The 12906-nt window shown below is 36.9% G+C and overlaps 1 protein-coding gene across 1 annotated transcript in view; it reads right to left on the bottom strand.

Annotated features, from left to right (window-relative positions):
- Positions 1-12906, bottom strand: part of KCNQ5 (potassium voltage-gated channel subfamily Q member 5) — a 604670-nt gene that overhangs the window by 475881 nt on the left and 115883 nt on the right. The window lies entirely within an intron of this gene.

Genomic DNA, 12906 nt, shown 5'->3' with positions numbered 1-12906 from the left:
AGTCCAGGGACAAAGACTAGAAGGCAGAAGGGGACAGGAAAGCTGGTGGTGGGGAACCCAAGGTTGAGTAACGACAGTGTTGACATGCAGTGCGGTTCTTAACCATTGTCATAGGGCAATATGTGTACTAACTGTTCAATGACTAACTATTTTGTTCTGTAAACCTTCATCTAAAGTGAGAATAGCAGTACAACTGGAAGAACGTAATCGACATAACTGAATTGTACATGTAGAAATTTTTGAAATGGTGTCTTTGGCTATGCATATTTTCACCAAAAAAAAAAAAAAGGTCCTCCAGGGCTGAGAAGGGAGCATGTTGACATGTCATGGGGTTGGTAACCAATATCATAAAGCAATATGTGTACTGACTGTTTAACGAGAAAATATTTGTTCTGTAAACCTTCACCTAAAGTACAATAAAAAAAATTAAAAATAAAAAAGAATAGCAGAATCTGTGATAAAAACATCATTGAGGTCAAATACAACTTTTACTGCATTTTAATGAAAAGTATTAATTTATATTGGTAACAAAAGCATATCACTGCCAAATCATGACTATAAATAACCAGATATCAGTCCATGAACTACCTGGAAATCTGCGGATCATATTTAGGGAACCATGGTTATTTATATCAGATACTGAGAAGAAAACTGATCTCCTGTAGAACAGCTGATATAAATAGCAGTATAAAGAGAACCAGGGGAAGGCACATTTGTATATGTGAGTAGATCAGGTAGAACTTTTGCAACCCTAATGAACTTTGAAAACTATTTCTAAGATTGCATTACAACAGCATGAATTACACAAGGGAATTCTCACCACACTAAGCTTTAAAAGAAATACAATCGCTTTGGTGATCCTTGAATTGCATTGCATTAAATACTGAAATGATCGATCTATTACAATAAAGGATACTAAAGCTATCCTATAAACAGCCCTCCACCACCACTCTACCCCTAGAGAGCTTCTGTGTCCCCCCCCCCCACAAAAAATCACTCTACAGTACTTGACAATCAAGCCTATAATTCATTCCCAAACCAAGAAACCTTCCATTGCTTCTTTGTTGTATGACAGCCCTTGAGAGCCAGTGGTAGGAATGGGCTCAGTGGAAGGTGGAGCATTGGGGCGGTGGTGGTAGCAGTGTTCTTTTTTAACCAGCTGGTGATAAGCGGTCCCTGTTTTAAAACAGAGAACCATATATTTCAGAGTTAGGGAATAATGGAGTTAAGTTTGTCTGCTTCTGTAGCCACTGTCAGATTTCCTATTCTTTCTTGTCACGTCTGTCCTTTAGGGAAGACACAGACTACAAACAAATGACAGAGATACAAAAGGTTTTTGTTTGTTTGGGTTTTGTTAGGTTCCCTGTAGATCTTTGAGTATTCTTGAAGAGTTCTTTAATTTCTACATCACCTGCATGGGATAAGTCAAGTTTCCTCTTATTTTGTAGCTTTATAGTGATTAATGACCGTAATCACATTTTCTAAGGTAAGTCTTCTTTATTCTAATGTTCCAAGTTTTGCTACAAAAAATGCGGTCTACGTATTAGAAGCATCAGTATCATTTGAAAACATGTTAAAAATGCAAATTCCCTTCCCACCCCCTAACTTATTACATCAGAACTTGCATTTTAATAAGATCCCAAGTGATTCATAAGCTCATAGAAGTTTGAGAAGCATTGCCCTAACACATATTTGGAACCTTGCTTCTCCAGGTAAGAGACTGAGTCTCATTCACCCTCAGGATTCTTTTGTGTGTGTGTGCTGACTCCTGAAGTGCTAAAAAGTTGAAGGGCACCATCCTTTCAATTACATCACAAAGTCTTCCTGGTTATCCATTACTAACAGAAAGGCCATGGAAAAGGAAACATTGTGTTACCTGATATGACATTTTAGATCATAATCATTGAGCTCCTTTAAGAACCCATTCAATGGGCAATCTGACATCAAAGTTCAAGCCAACCAAGGTTCAACTTGCTGCCAATTCAACTTTCCTGAACCTCCTGACACCTGTTACCCACCCTCAGGGAAAGGGCAACCACATCAAGAACTTAACCTAAACTCCCATCATGCACTCTCTTCCCTAATTTATAGATGATCAATGCTATTCTCACACGCTTAAGCCCCTCCCCAGGAGTGTGCCCTTGAGTGGTACTACTTCAGTTACAAGGTTCATTATACTGAAAACACTAGAATGTGGCCTCCATAATGACCAAAAATCATAGAACAATTGCTAGATCTCCCAGTGCTGCTCAATTCTGACATCAATCAAGGCATAATTAAAAAAAAACTCAAACCCATTGCCGTCGAGTCGATTCCAACTCATAGCGATCCTATAGGACTGAGTAGAACTGCCCCGTAGAGTTTCCAAGAAGCACCTGGCAGATTCAAACTGCCAACCCTCTGGTCAGCAGCTGCAGCACTTAACCACTACGCCACCAGGGTTTCCAAGGCATAATTAGGAGAGGCAATATGGAGTAAAGGTGTAAAAACTGGACAAGGAAACAAGAGCTGACAGGATTTAGCAGCAAAGATCCCTAAATTAAAGACTGCTGTTATAGGTTTTTTCCTAGGGTTCAAGGCATAAGATGGCACCAACAGCTTATTGAAGCTTTCAGCATCGTATAACTATGCTAAGAGAGTCTTCATCCACTCTCTGCATCCTCTACTCAGAATTTCATCTTCCTTAGGGACTGGGCAAACATGGCTACATCTCCTAAGTATTTCCATTGCCTGCAATCTCCCACCAGCATTCTCTCCAAACACCATCATAAAACTTCTGCTTGAACTTAGTCTTTCATTGAGAATTTCATTTAGACTTATATGCTTGCGATGACCTTGTCACCTCAGAAGAGCCCTGCAGACTGCTTTGTATTCTCCCAATACAACATTTCCTTGCAGCAAATCTATCATCTTCAGAGAATTTCCAGTTACTTACCAGTTAGGCAGTTTCTCTTAAAAAAATTAATCATGGCAGCTATCCAAGTTTCCTTCCTCCTCTCAAAGTGATTCAGGCTTGGTCTCCCTTAACATCTTGCCTCCAATCTGCTTTACCACTAGATCATGAATTCCCTGAAATTAGATTTTCTTATTCATCTAGTATCTCCAGTACATTGAAATGACAAATAAGAGGTGTTCAATAAATATTTTTGAACTGAAGATAGTTGGAAAAATTAGAGCGGCTCTCTGCAGATGTCACTATCTGGGGAAGACATCATACACTCATTGAGAAGGCCACGGGACCACCAAATGTAATAAAGATTTGAAAAAACTATTTCTCTGGTAAGTATCTTTGGTGGTCAACACCTTTGTTTCAATCTGGTAAGACTCTGAACAGAGAAATCAGATAAGCTGTACCTAGGCTTCTAACCCACGTAAACGGTGAGATACAGTGAAACTTGTGACAGCTAGAGCTCGACAGGACTGCCTTGTTTATCCGGGTCTGACAAGTTTTCCACTGTTGACAGGGCGCAGGCACCACTTTTTTATCACCCTCTATTTGGTAGAAAATACATATTTGAGTTTTTCTTCTCTGACAGGTTTTCGCCTTACACAGGTTCCAGCTTTTGCAGGTTTTACTATAAAAAATTTATGTTGTTTTCAGTGCTAAGTTTGTGGTGATTTGTTACATGGCAACAGATAAGTAATACAAGTTACAGTGCTGTATCTCAGGCTTAGTTCTCTAGAGAAGCAAAACCAGTGAAGCGTACATATATTACATATATAGATATATATATAGAGAATTTATCTCAAGGAAATGGCTCGTGAAGTTGTAGAGGCTGGCAAGTCCCAAGTCCATGGGTCAGGTGTCAGGCTGGAGGCTTTTTCTGACTCACATACCTGCAGGGGCTGATGAACCCAAGATCGGCAGGTCAGACAGCAGGCTACCGGCTCATGGGCTGTAGAAGCTGATGAATCCAAGATTGGCAGGTAAGACAGCAAGCTGCTGGCTCACAGGCTGTAGAGGCCAGTGAATTCCAAGATCAGCAGGCAATACAGCAGGCCACTGGCTCAAGTCCCAAGAACTGGAGGTCAGATGATGACAAGCCAGATGCAGGATCCACAGCGAGCAAAAGCCAGTAAGCTTTGCCAGAATGTCCATATATATTGGCTACAGGCCACATCCCCGAGGAAATTCCCCTTACAAATGATTGGCTGATCCCATCAGATCCCATCATGGAGGTGATTATATTATATCACAAAATGGAGGATAACTACATCATTACATAGCTGCCAAACTATATCATTACATAACTGCCAAACTGCTGGGAATCATGGCCCAGCCAAACTGACAACCTCAACCATCATATGTTGTAAATATTCTTAAAATACAAAAGCTAGTTTTATTTTCTCAGCTTATAGATTTATAGTCTATGAAGCCAACTCTGAATGACATGAATTCCTGGGACCATAAAATAAGTTGCAGAGCTGCTGTGAGAATTCACAGCTCCTCAGCCCTAAATTCTTGGCTCACTGAACATAACCATCTGTAGCTCTGTTGCCTACTCTGATAGAGAAACAAATTATTTCGGGTACTATGATTTTCTTTAAATGTGTGTTTGTAAAAGTTCCGTCTATATTATCATTTCTAAGAAGGAATAGGTTTTAAAATAAAAGTTAGTGAAGCAGCAAAAGCTCAGAGTTTCTGTTATAAAATGACAGTTCAGAAGCAATCGAGGCTAAACAGAATAAAAACTAAAATGAGCAGTTAGTGGAAAGATCATCGAAAAAAATAGAATTTTGGTAAAATTAAAATCTTTTATTTTATTTTTTCATTCCCATGTAACACATCACAAATGGCAGCTTCTGTCGTTCAGATGTAGCACTTTTGTTGGACTTTTTCAGCAGAGTTACTCCATGGAACTATTCAGCGTAGAACTGATTTCTATTATTTCCCATAATTTTACTCTTTTCACAATTCTTATATTAATTCCTAATTACTTTTAAAATGCTTTTTTATGCTACCATGCAAATTCTTGTAATTGAGCATAGAAAATAATAAATATAATGCAAAAGCAGAAAGAAAAGAAATCAAGAAAAATAAGATATTCACAGGAATATGTGAATAGAAAGCCCTACCAGTTAACCTGCATATAGTTTTGGATATATTGAAAAATATATATTTATTTAAGTTGAGAATTTAAAATGTAATTTTAAAATATTTTATAGTCATTTAAAGAATAAAACTATTATTTTACACATCAGAATATCTGGATTCTATAATGAACTCTCTGAAAATTGAACTTCTTCAGATGAGTGAGGTCACAAAAACCCTGAGGCTGTTTTGACTCTGAGGGACTTGGAAAGCCAAGGTCTTCAGTGCTTTTTCCTATCTTAGAAGGTAGTATTTTTCAAACTTTTTTCACCTAGACCTTCAGTAAGTAATACATTTTATGTCATCCCTTCTCCATCTCTTCCCTCTTTTGCTCTCTCTCTACTTGTGTGTCACACACACACACACACAATTTACACAAATTTCACGAAATAATACTTAACTATACCATGTGTAGGAGCCCCGATGTCACAGTGGTTAAGAGTGTAGTTGCTAACCAAAAGGTCGGCAGTTCGAATCCACCAGCTGCTCCTTTGAAACCCTATGGGGCAGTTCTACCCTGTTCTACAAGGTCATTACAAGTCAGAATCAACTTGAGACAGCAATGGATTTGTTTGTTTTAATATACCATGTGTGATTTTGGTGAAGAATTTGGCTGCTAACCAAAATGTTGGCAGTTCTAATCCACCAACAGCTCCTTGGAAACCCTACAGGGCAGTTCTACTCTGTCTTGTAGGATCGCTATGAGTCGGAATTGACTCGACGACAACAGTTTTTTTGGGTTTTACTTGTGATTTAGTAAAAATATAACACAGTCAGTATCTAATGTGATTTCACTAATATTTAAATGTAACAGAAAATATCAGGACCCACAGGGTGGAAAACACCCTCTGAAACCCACCCAAGCCCCTTCAGGCACCCTCAGGAAGCTTCTAACTCTAGCCAGTCTAAGGGTTTCCAAAGAGGAAAAAAAACCCATCATCTACATTTTCTGAAGTCCTTTGGATCCAAAAGCAGGTTTAACGCCGCTTTCTTATAAACTCTTTGTGTATTAGAATTAGGCGTTGGTAAAGTGCTAAACTTTTCAAACTTATGTCAAAGAAGGGAGTCACATACCTTTATACTTTGTATTGTGCTGCCCTCTCAGAGGTAACGCTTATCTTGTTGGATTGAGGACTAGACCTATGGCGGCAATTCTAATTTTTCATCTTTTATTATTTCATTATTTTATTCATATTAAATAATATATGCACATATATAAACACACAAAAGTGACTACTACTATTATGACTACTACTGCTAAAAATAATGACAATTCTTTGAAAACTCCATACTATAAATTCATTTATCACCACATCAAATTTAAAACATTTTTAAAAATTGATGATCTTCTCACCTAAACATTTTGCCTATTTAAATTGTTTCCCTTGAGATCTTTACATAACATATACATAATTTATGTTATATTAGTTTTATACTTTTTCATCTAACATTACTTCATAAGCAGGTTCCATATTTCTTCTTAGTAACCATATTTATGCCAATATAATAAACCATAATACTAGTGTATCATAATTTACTTATTATGTTCTTATCATTGGGCATTTAGATTGCTGTCGGTTTTTTATATTATAAATAACACTGCTAAAATTCTTTATATGGAAGGCATTTTCGTTCCTTTGAATTATTTTCTTGGGATACATTCCTGGGAACAGAATTCATGGATCCAAAAGATTTGATATCTTATGTTTACTGATGTGCTCTGACAAATTGCCAGTGTCAAAAATTTTATGTTAAAAATTTGAATTGGGGAAGATGTGTGTATGTGTGTGTGAGAGAGAATCTTAAATTATGGGTTTTCTGTTATTTTTATAAAAATATTAACAAAAGAAGGAACAAAATGTGAGAAACAGTTTTTGAAGAGGAGACACGATAAATTCTGCTACTAAGAATTTTTTGTTTTTAAAGTTTTTAGATTAAAATATATCAATAATCTTATTTTAAATGAATTTTCAAGGTAATTTTAAAATACTAGTAAAGGGATGTTAAAGTTTTAGTTGCTCTATTATATAAACAATGTCTCTATACAAATTAGAAGGCTATAAAATCTTTCTCATTTTTTCAAAGTGTGCCAAAAGAACACTGAATTCATTAATTCTTAAAAATCAAAATAATTCTATTTGCTTAAAAGAAAAAGAGGAAGCTAACATAGCACTATGGACAGAAGCACCATGCCATCCCTCTGCAGCAAAGACCCAAAAAACTAAGTAAAACAGATACAAATCCTAAGCCTCAAATGAAGAGACAAAGTACTAGATCAAGCACCGAATGGAAGAAGAAACTGACGGAGAAGAAACAATGAGGAGAATTAGGGACACTGTATCAAGCAAACGATAACCATAAAAGGGGAGGAGTGGCAATACTAACCTCAGATAAAATAGACTTTCAGGAAAAATCAACAATAAAAGACAAGGAAGGACATTATATAATGATTATAGGGACAATCTACCAAGAAGACATAACCTTAATAAATATCTGTGCACTCAACAACAGGGCCAAAAAATACATAAAACTAACTTTAACAGCACTGAAAAGAGACATAGACAGCTCCACCATAATAGTAGGAAACTTCAACACACCACTCTTAGTAAAGGACAGAATATCTATAAAGAAGATCAACAGAGATACAGAAGATCTAAAGGCCTTAATAAAAAACTGGACCTCATAGATATATATAGAACACTCCACCCAATAGCAGCAAAGTATACATTCTTTTCCAATGCACATGGAACATTCTCAAGAACATACCACATTTTAGGCCACAAAGCAACCCTCAATAAAATCCAGAACATCAAAATAATACAAAGCATTCTCTCTGATCACAACACCGTAAAAGTAGAAATCAATAACAGGAAGAGCTAAGGAAAAAAAAAATCAAACACAGGGAAATTGAACAACATCTTGCTTAAAGACAACTAGGTAATAGAAGAACTCAAAGAGGGAATGAAAAATTTCCTAGAGTCAAATGAGAATGAAAACACATCATACCAAAACCTTTGGGACACAGCAAAGGCAGTGCACAGAGGTCAATTTATAGCAATAAATGCACACATCAAAAAGAACAATGGACCAAAATCAAAACTTTAGCCCTACAACTTGAACAGATAGAAAGAGAACAGCAAAAGAAGCCCACAGCCACCAGAAGGAAGGAAATAGAAAGCAGAAATAAATGAAACAGAGAACAGAAAAACAATAGAAAACAATCAACAAGACCAAAAGTTGGTTCTTTGAAAAGGTCAACAAAATCAACAAACCACCGGCCAAACTGACAAATGAAAAGCAGGAGAGGAAGCAAATAACCTAAATTAAAGAAATGAGATGAGGGACATTACAACAGACTCAGCTGAAATAAAAGCTGAAATAGCAGAATACTATGAAAAATTGTACTCTAATGAATATGAAAATGTAGAGGAAATGGACAAATTTCTAGAAACACACTACCTACCTAAACTAACACAAACTGAGATAGAAAATCTGAACAGACTCATAATAAGAGAAAGAAGAGGTAATAAAAAACTCCCCCCCACCAAAAAAAAAGCCCTGGCCCAGATGGCTTCACTGCAGAATTCTATCAAACATTCAGAGAAGAACTCACACCAGTACTACTCAAACTATTTCAGAGCACAGAAAAGGAATATTTTCAAATTTATTTTATGAAGCCAGCATAACCATGATACCAAAGCCAGGCAAAGATATCACAAAAAAGAAAATTACAGACAAATATCTCTAATGAATATAGATACTAAAATTCTTGACAAAATTCTAGCCAGTAGAATTCAGCATCATATCAAAAGAATAATACACCACGATCAAGTGGGATTCATTATCAGGTATGCAAGGATGGTTCAACATTAGAAAATCAATGTAATCCACCACATAAATAAAACAAAAGAGAAGAATCACATGATCATCTTAATCAACACAGAAAAGGCATTTAATAAAGTTCAACACTTATTCCTGATAAAAACTCTCAGCAAAATAGGAATAGAAGGGAAATTCATCAACATAATAAATGACGTCTATACAAAACCAAAAGCTGACATCATTGTCAATGGAGAGAGGCTGAAAGTATTCCCCGTGACACCAGGAAGAAGACAAGGATGCCTTTTATCACCACTCCTATTTAACACTGTGCTGGAAGTCCTAGCTAGAGCAGTAGGCAAGAAAAAGAAATAAAGGGCATCCAAATTGGAAAGCAAGAAGTAAAACTATCACAGATGATATGATACTATACATAGAGAACCCCAAAGATTCCACAAGAAAACTACTAGAACTAATAGATTCAGCAGAGTAGCAGGATACACAGTCAACATACAAAAATCAGTTAGATTTTTATACACCAATAAAGAGAACCTTGAAATGTAAATCAAGAAAGCAATACCATTTATAATCGTCCCTAAAAAATTAAATTCTTAGGAATAAATCTGACCAGGGATGTAAAACACCTATACAAAGAAAACTGCAAAATACTACTTCAAGAAACCAGGAGAGACCTATATAAATGGAAAAATATACCATGCTCATGGATAGGAAGAATCAACAGTGTAAAAATGTCAATTCTACCCAAAGCAATCTACAGATATAACTCAATCCCGATCCAAATACCAACAGCATTCTTTAACAAGATGGAAAAACTAATTACTAACTTTACGTGGAAAGGAAACAGGCCCCGGATAAGTAAAGCATTATTGAAAAAGAAGGACAAAGTAGGATACCTCACATTGCCCGATCTCAGAACCTATTATACAGCCACAGTAGTCAGAACAGCCTGGCACTGGTACAATGACAGCCATATAGACCAATGGAACAGAATTGAGAACCCAGGCATAAATCCGTCCACCTATGGCCAGCTGATCTTTGACAAAGGGCCAAAGTCCATTAAATGGGGAAAAGACAATTTCTAACAAATGATGCTGGCATAACTGGATGTCCATCTGTAAAAAACTGAAACAGGACCCATATCTCACACCATACACAAAAACTAATTCCAAATGGATCAAAGACCTAAATATAAAACCTAAAACTATAAAGTTAATGGAAGAAAAAATAAGGACAATACTAGGGGCCCTAATATATGGCATCAATGGGATATGGACAATAACTAACAAATGCACAAGCATCAGAAGATAAATTAGATAACTGGGAGCTCCTAAAAATTAAACATTTATGTTCATCAAAAGACTGCATGAAAAGAGTAAAAAGGGAACCCACAGAATGGGAAAAAATTTTTGGCTATAATATATTCAACAAGGGTCTAATCTCTAAAATCTACAATATACTGCAACACCTCAACAACAAAAAGACAAATACACCAATTAAAAAATGGGCAAAAGACATGAACAGACACTTCACCAAAGAAGAGATTCAGGTGACTAACAGACACTTGAAGAAATGCTCATGATCATTAGCCATTAGAGAAATGCAAATCAAAACTACACTGAGATACCATCTCGCCCTGACAATACTGGCACTAATCCAAAAAACAGTAAATAACAAATACTGGAGAGTTTGTGGGGAGATTGGAACTCTTATGCAGTACTGGTGAGAATGTAAAATGGTACAACCACTATGGAAAACAAGATGGCGCTTCCTTAAAAAGCTAGAAATAGAAATACCATACTATCCAGCTATCCTATTCCTAGGAATATATCCTAGAGAAATAAGAGCTGTAACACGAATAGACATACGCACACCTATATTCACTGCAGCATCATTCACAACAGCAAAAACATGGAAACAACCTACGTGTCCATCAACAGATGAATGGATAAACAAATTATGGTACATACACACAATGAAATACTATGAAATGATAAAGAACAATGATGAATCTGCAAAATATCTCACAACATGTATGAATCTGGAGGGCATTATGCTGTGTTAAATAAGTCAATCACAAAAGGACAAATACTGCATGAGACCACTATTATAAAAACTCAAGAAAAGGTTTACACACAGAAAGAAACAATCTTTGATGGTTAAGAGGGAGGGGAGGGTTGGGAAGGGAAAATCTTTAACTAGATACTAGATAAGTGTTAACTTTGGTGAAAAGAAAGACAGTGCACAATATATGGGAAGTCAGCACATGACCAAGGCGAAGTCATAGAAGCTTCACAGACACATCAAACAACCCTGAGAGACTGAATTACTGGGGCTGAAGGCTGGGGACCATGGTCAAGGGGGTCAACAAAGTTCATAAAGAAAATGTTCTACATCCAACTTTGGTGACTAGCGTCTGGGGTCTTAAAAGCTTGCGAGTGGCTGTCTAAGATATATCTACTGGTCCCATCCTGTCTGGAGCAAAGGAGAATGAAGAAAACCAAAGACACAAGGGAAATATTAATCCAAAGGACTACTGGACCACAAGTACCACAGCCTCTACCAGCCTGAGCTCAGAAGAACTAGATGGTGCCCAGCTACCACCACCAACCAGTTTGACAGGGATCACAATAGAGGGTGCAGGACAGAGCAGGAGAAAAATGTAGAACAAAATTCAGATTCATACGCACACAAAAAGACCAGACTTACTGGTCTGACAGAGACTGGAAGAAACCCCAAGACTATAGCCCCTGGACACCCTTTTAACTCAGAACTGAAGCCACTCCCGAAGTTCACCCTTCAGCCAAAAACGAGACAGGTCTATAAAACAAACAATAACACATGCAAGGAATGCGTTTCTTAGTTCAATCATGTATGTTCTTGTTGTCAGGTGTCGTGAGTTGGTTCCAACTCACAGTGACCCTATGTACAACAGAACGAAACACTGCCCAGTCCTGCGCCATCCTCATAGTTGTTGTTATGCTTGAGTCTACTGTTGCAGCCACTGTGTCAGTCCATCTTTTTGAAGGTCTTCCTCTTTTTCCCTTACCCTTTAATTTACCAAACATTATGTCCTTCTCCAGGGACTGGTCCCTCCTGATAACATGTCCAAAGTATATGAGATGAAGTCTCAAGAGGCGAGATGGGACAAGAAAAATGGACAGATGGAAACCGGGAATCAACGTGTGGAAGGACAGAGTGTTGACACATCATAGGAATTGCAACCAATGTCACAAAACAATTTGCGTATAAATTGTTTAATGAGAAACTAATTTTCTGTAAAGTTTCACCTAAAGGCCAATAACTAAAAAAAAAAGGTCAAATGAAAAAAGTAAATAGATATCTAACTAAAACCCACCAATAATATACTAAATTATAAGTCTAAATGAATTGCAAAAAGTTGTAGTGTGCTTAAAACTCATTAATTCAAAACTCTGAGTTTTGAGAAATAATGAAAAAAGTTTCTAAAAATGGAGCTTTTTTATTATTTAAAGAGCATTGATGGTGCAGCGGTTAAGAGCCACGGCTGCTTACCAAAAGATCCACAGTTCAAATTCGCCAGCCACCCCTTGGAAACCCTCTGGGGCAGTTCTACTCTGTCCCATAGGATTGCTAGGAGTCGGAATCAACTCAACGGCAAAGGGTTTGGGTTTTGTTTTGTTTTGTTTTTAGTCACTCTAAAAAAGAAAGTTTAAAGACGCTATATGCAGTATTTACTAAGACCTGCTGAAAATAAATGAGTAGTATCCCATTCATGGAGATTTGAACTGTGGTGTTGCCAGAGAATATTGAATGTACTGTGGACTGACAGAAGAATGAACAAATCAGTCTTAGAAGAAATATAACCAGAATGTTCCTTAGAAGAAAGGATGACAAAACTTACGTTCGCTTACTTTGGACATGTCATGAGGAATGACCAATCTCTAGAAAAAGACATCATGTTTGGTAAAGTCAGTGAAAATGAGGGAAACCCTCAA

The sequence above is a fragment of the Trichechus manatus genome, unplaced genomic scaffold (genome assembly GCF_000243295.1).
Source record: "Trichechus manatus latirostris isolate Lorelei unplaced genomic scaffold, TriManLat1.0 scaffold00083, whole genome shotgun sequence".
In the NCBI taxonomy this organism is placed as follows: Eukaryota; Metazoa; Chordata; class Mammalia; order Sirenia; family Trichechidae; genus Trichechus; species Trichechus manatus.
Note: the sequence above shows the minus strand (reverse complement) of the source record. Positions and strands in the feature narration are given on the sequence as shown.